General features: G+C 46.3%; 1 long non-coding RNA gene across 1 annotated transcript; it reads right to left on the reverse strand.

Annotated features, from left to right (window-relative positions):
* Window positions 1-1,052: 1,052 nt before the first annotated feature.
* Window positions 1,053-5,811, reverse strand: LOC128119384 (uncharacterized). The gene is made up of 3 exons (XR_008221528.1): window positions 5,704-5,811; window positions 5,448-5,518; window positions 1,053-3,011 (listed from the first exon to the last, which is right to left on the reverse strand). It is a non-coding gene; the product is annotated as an uncharacterized LOC128119384 (long non-coding RNA).
* Between the last annotated feature and the right edge of the window lie 247 nt (window positions 5,812-6,058).

Genomic DNA, 6,058 nt, shown 5'->3' on the forward strand with positions numbered 1-6,058 from the left:
GCCAGTGTGTAATAAACGGTTGTCCTAGAAACAGAACTTACATCTTAGAAAAGAGTTAGGAGGAAGCTTGCTGGGTTTCATGGTCCCAGGAAAAAATTTCCACATTAACTTATGAATGATTTCATCAATTCAGGTAAAAATGAGATTGGACCAGTACTCAGTGGATCCTTACCAGATCTAGGGTATTTGGTCTTCTCTGTCCCCAACTCCCAGGACCTAGTTTATCCCAACTTGATGGAGTCAGGGGGAACAAAGTCAAACTGACTTCAGTTCTTCCCATTCTGTCACAGTGAGAACTTGAACACACACACTGTACACACTGGTTACATATCCTAGACACTGGTGTGAAGTCGTGAAGTCAGTCAGCTCTTTACCCAGGAAATAGTTATGGTCATTTCTTATTTTGTTTGTTTGGTTTGGTTTTTTGTTTTTGTTTTTGAGACAGGGTTTTTCTGTGTAGCCCTGGCTGTCCTGGATCTCACTTTGTAGACCAGGCTGGCCTTGAGCTCACAGAGATCTGTAGCTTGAGTTTTCCTGCCTGGCCCACAGTCAGGACAAATCTTTGTCACCCGCCAGTCCCACAGCCGCTCAGACCCAACCAAGTAAACACAGAGAGTTATATTGGTTACAAACTGTATGGCCGTGGCAGGCTTCTTGTTAACTGTTCTTACAGCTTAAATTAATCCATTTCCATTAATCTATACCTTGCCACATGGCTCGTGGCTTACCGGCATCTTCACATGCTGTTTGTCATCATGGCGGCTGGCAGTGTCTCTCTCAGTCTTCCACTTCCCAGCTTTATTCTCCTCCTTGTCCCGCCTATACTTCCTGCCTAGCCAATGGCCAAACAGTGTTTTATTTATTGACCAATCAGAGCAACACATTTGCCATACAGAACATCCCACAGCAGAGATTCACCCGGCTCTGCCTCTGAGTGCTGGGATTATAGATGTACACCACTACTGCCAAGCCTGTGGTCATTTTTTTTTTTTTTTTTTTTTTTTTGGTTTTTCGAGACAGGGTTTCTCTGTGCAGTAGCTTTGCGCCTTTCCTGGAACTCACTTGGTAGTCCAGGCTTGCCTCAAACTCACAGAGATCTGCCTGGCTCTGCCTCCCAAGTGCTGGGATTAAAGGCCTGCGCCACCAGCATGTGGTCATTTCTTAAAAGGCCCTTCCTAGCCACTACCTTCTCAGAGGTAACGGTGGTGGTGGTAGAGACAGATGGAGGGAACTGAATGTGGAGGACAAGGCGGGAAAGGAGAGTACAAGATTATAAGACAAGCAGGCCACATTCCCACATGCTTGCATCCAACCCTACGACTATCCCAGCAGCCCTGAAAGTCCATCTTTGTCTGCCTGCCGTTTCCTGGGATCACAAAGACACTGGTCTGTCTGTGTTCTTCTTACACATCTGAAGGAAGGAGGAAGTGATGCCTGTTTGCCCTTTTCTAGATTGTAGGGAGTTCAGTTTCAAAGCTGGAGCTCCTAGATTCCTTAAAGAGTAAAGGACGAAGAGTTTGCCCCTCTGTGGTACTGAAGGTGGAATTTAGGCTTAGGCATGTTTAGCAAGCCCTCCCTGTACTACACCTCAGCCTAGAGCTGGACCACTTCTCTTATGCCCAGGACTGACACTTTCCCTTGAAGCTGAGGACCAGACCCAGGGCCTTGCGCTTGCTAGGCCAGCGCTCTACCACTGAGCTAAATCCCCAACCCCGACACTTCGTACCACCATGATGATAGAAACAAGCCTGTGTTTTCCTAAGGGAGTAATGGGATTTTTCTCCCCTTTCGTCCTCAGCTCACTGGGTTTTTGCTTGTTTGTTTAACTAAATAATAGATGGCAGTGAAAAGTTAAAGATTTTCCAGACAGTAAACCGAGAGGAGTATCTTTCCCCCATGCTTCCATCCCGTTCTCAATTCCTCCCTTCTTCCTTCTGTTCCTAGCCACTCACTATAGTAGCCCGACTGACCAGTCTATGCTTTATCCTCCCTGGGTTTCATTTGCACAGACACCAGTAGCCAGCCCTCCACAACTGTGGCTTCTGTATGTGCTGAGATTATGAATATTCATAAAAAAAACCTTGCACCTGTACTGAACGTGCAGACATTTTCCTTGTCATTATTCACTAAACAGTACTGTGTAACAGCATAGTGTGAGGCACCATAAGCAGGCTAATGTTATTTAAGGTGTAAAGGAGGATTGCACAGGCTGTATGCAAATACGATCCTGCTTTATATAAAGGACTTGTGTATACAAGGAGCTGGATTTTCACAGGCCCTGGATGGATAGCTGTGTACTTCTTTCTTACACTGAATTAGCACAATAGGCAGGCAAGAGCATTTGGCTTTCCTCCGTGCACAGTCCCTCAATAGGAAGAGTCCTGAAAAAGCAAACATCCCCATCTCTCCATTCTGTCAGAATAAGTCTCATCACACCTCCCACCCTTCGCAGGCTTGGACAATCCCAACTCAGCAAATCTAAGTATCTCGTCTGGTCTGGCCTCTTGGGTTAGGCTTTAGAACAACCTATTCTCTTCCATCGGGAAATTAAAGATTGTTTTCTTCCCATACGGAAATCTTCCGGTGTACCCTAAACCACAGTTGGCGTTGGCAGCAGACTCCCAAGTTCAAGGGTAAAATTCATCCTGACATCCATGTTAGCGCCTGGAGCAACATGGCTGGTGTTTGCGTGTGAACCTCGACTTCAAAAAACATGGCTTTGATCTTTTGCAGCAAACCCAACCTGATGACTGCGGCCAGTTCTCAGGGGAAAGCGCTTGAGCTTCCAGACCGGTGCCTAAGGAAGAAGGAGGCTGTATGACCCTGTGCCCTGGCATTTTGGTGGCTCCACTGTGATTAATTTCTTTCCATGACTTTAGAGAGCTTCAACCGAAGGCAGCAACAAGAACTCCACTCACCGAAATCATTTACGGAGCTTGGACCCCGAAAGCCTGGTGCGATTAGTTTCGGCTGGCGCTGCCTGTGAGTCACTGGCTGTGTCCAGCACCTGACTGAACATGGAAGGGAATGAAGCCGGCTGGGTGTGAACCAGTGGAACACTTCCCTGCGGAGACAAGCTTCAGAGAGCACACCCAGCAAAGGGCACAGAGCTGAGTGCCCTCTCAGCCCGCCCCTGTTCACCGAGCCCCTGCAGCTGGGCTTGGCAGGCTCCTCCGGGCTATGAATCACACATCTGATAGCAGCCAAGACCTGGGCCAGCTGCTGGGTTCTGGCTTATCACCCCACAGTCTCTTTTGTTTCAATTCTGAAAAGGAAATAATAGCCCACTGGGGACAGCGTTGGAATGACAAAAACCAAGGGCATTGTTCAGTGGAGATGGAGGCCATTTGTGTCCTTTTGGTAGGATAACCATTTCTAAGCAACACCCAGCACCTAAGTGTTCCTACAAAGGAGCTTTATACTGGGGCTCAGGCCTGGGGGTGGGTGTTGCTCTGCTGGGGGGGTATTATCACATTCCAGGGAACAGGCCCTGTGAGGTCTGGAATTTCTCTTTTGTGGACAATTCTCTGAAGGGGCAAAAAAAAAAAAAAAAAAAAAAAAAAAAAAAAAAAGGAGGTAGAGAAAGACACTTAATATTCCAAGAGAGTGATGTTGCTGAGAGCATGTGGGGAGCCCTGGGAAAGAATGCTACAACTGGTCTCTGTGTGGTGTCTGTGTGTCTGTAAGTGGACACCACTCCCTTTGGTGACCAGAAACTGGCCTGACATTAGGGTTGTCTGTCCAGCTTTCACTCAAGTGCCCCTGTGGTCTGTGGGCCAAAACAGTTATTCATTAATACCAGTGACAGTGTGGTGTCTGATATAAATACTGGAAAATTAAGAATGACGTAATAATCGGCTCTTTGTTTACCTGCCTTCTCTATTCCAGAAGACTTAAGTGAGTCTTGGTATTTAAAATGTTATTCTACCTCCTTACAACATTTCTCCACTTTATGGGGAAATCTGGACAGGTAAGCCAGAGTTTAACAGAAACTTAATGTTTACAAGTGTATGTGATTTAAAAAAAAAAAAAAAAAAAAAAGGTGTATTCAAACCTAGAGTCTGGCCAGGGTGCCTTGCACTCTCTGCTAAGCTAAGCACCAATGTACTATTTGTGTTATTAAATGTCTACTGGGTAGAGACCCTTCAGTGTGTCGGTATTCCCTCAGCATTCAGTTCAAGTCATCTTGGCTCAAGACAGTAACATTTCTTTCTCTCACGGAACTCATTTCACTTCTGGATCACTATATTCTTTGGTTCCGTCATAAGCACACTATTTTTCACTAAGTAGACTGTAAGTCATTTGCCATCATGTCCCAGACAACCTCCCCATCTCCCTAGTCTCTTGTATTGTATACAGTACGTGTTAAGTAAATGCCACTTTCTTGTCACCCTGACAGAAACAATTTAGGAGGGAAAACATTTCTTTTGGCTCCCCGTTTCATAGAAGTTTCAGTCTGTCGTGAAAGGAAGAAAAGTATGAGGGTTGCAGCAGCTCCTGCCATAGCTGCAGAATCAACCAGGTCCAGAAACAGCATCAGCTATAACCTTCAAAGCCCTACTCGTGACTCACTTCTGCCAGCCTGGTTTCATCTCCTAAAACCCCACAGCCCTGGAATGTGTACTGACAATTGAGGACCAAGAGCTCAAAAATGGGAGCCTGAGAAGGACATTCCAATTCAAACCATTACAAATACGTTATGGCGTCTCTGATGGTTGCTTGGCTTACAGATGATGACTGATGAACAAATGATTCCCCACACGCCATACCAGGTTCACAGTGGAATGCTTTCACATGCTGTCTTCCTACAGCTCTCTAGGGTCAGACAGCATCCCTATAGGGCAGCAGGAACATGATCCTCAGAGAAAATGAGTTGCCAGAGAATCCTATGGCTGAAAAGTGGCAGGGCCCAGCCAGAGCTGAGTGTCCTTTCCACCACAGTATACCATTCTCCTTGTTTCTGAAAAATGGGGATGGGCTATCGCCCCAGGACCCACAAACCTCCGCCCTTCATGCTAAGGCCGTAACTTATTTTTCTTGTCTTGGGCAGCTTCCCCTGCAAGCGTGACAGCATCGTATGCCATTAGCAACATTAAAAATTAAATTCAGCCAGGCGTGATGGTCCACACCTGTAATCCGGCATTTGGGAAGTTGAGGCAGGAGGATTACCATGAGTTTAAAGACAGTCTAGACCATAAAAAAGGACCCTACCTCACAATAACAACAAAATATTAAGCCCAAATGATCATTTTATGTTTTGTTAGGCATGCCATGCACATAATATCTGTCTTTCTAAAGCAGGTAGCCATGAGATGAATAGAGAGATAACAGCATCAGTGAAAGCTTCTTTTTGAGGGACTAAGTCTTGCTATACAGCCGAGGCTGGCCTTGAACTCATGGTCTCTTGCCTCAGCTCCTAAGCAGTGAGAACACAGAAATGCTCTTACCAGGTCCAGTTCACACACTACTTTCATTAGAATCATGATCCCAATTGCATTGGCGACATCCCTCCTGGTACCTTGACAGAAGAAAATTCTCTCTTGGACCAACCCCTCCATCTGAGCCCATGCTTTGCCCCAATGCCAGCTTCTTGTTCTAAGACCTTGTATAGCCTTGTGAGATGGGTGAGGTACCTCTCTGGCCCAGCTCCCACCAGCCCGCTGGACCAGTCTCTGCTTCAATATTCCACCCCTGGCAGCAAACCTGCATTCAAACTGCTCTGATGCCATAGTCAACCTCCTGAGGTGTTTCTGCCCGCCAGATTTCTCCGTGTTCAACTCCAACTCGGATGAGAGACCATGTGGTTCAAAATCCCCAATTTTTCTGCCTACCAAATAGGCGATCTGGACAGAGAGGGAGCAAGAGTCCTTGGGTTGCCTAAGCAACCTGCTTTGCGTCATGAGGTTTTTCTCTAGAAATCTTAGTGTTATCACAATGCCAATCTATTGGGTGCTCATGTTTCTGCTAAGACTGTCCCAAAACTCCTAAATAAAACAAGTCTCCTGCCACTAAAAGTAAGTGGGCTCAGAATACGCAACTCTATGCTGAGAGTCACAGA

Source organism: Peromyscus californicus, unplaced genomic scaffold (genome assembly GCF_007827085.1).
Source record: "Peromyscus californicus insignis strain IS unplaced genomic scaffold, ASM782708v3 Scaffold_23__1_contigs__length_62951481, whole genome shotgun sequence".
Taxonomy (NCBI): Eukaryota; Metazoa; Chordata; class Mammalia; order Rodentia; family Cricetidae; genus Peromyscus; species Peromyscus californicus.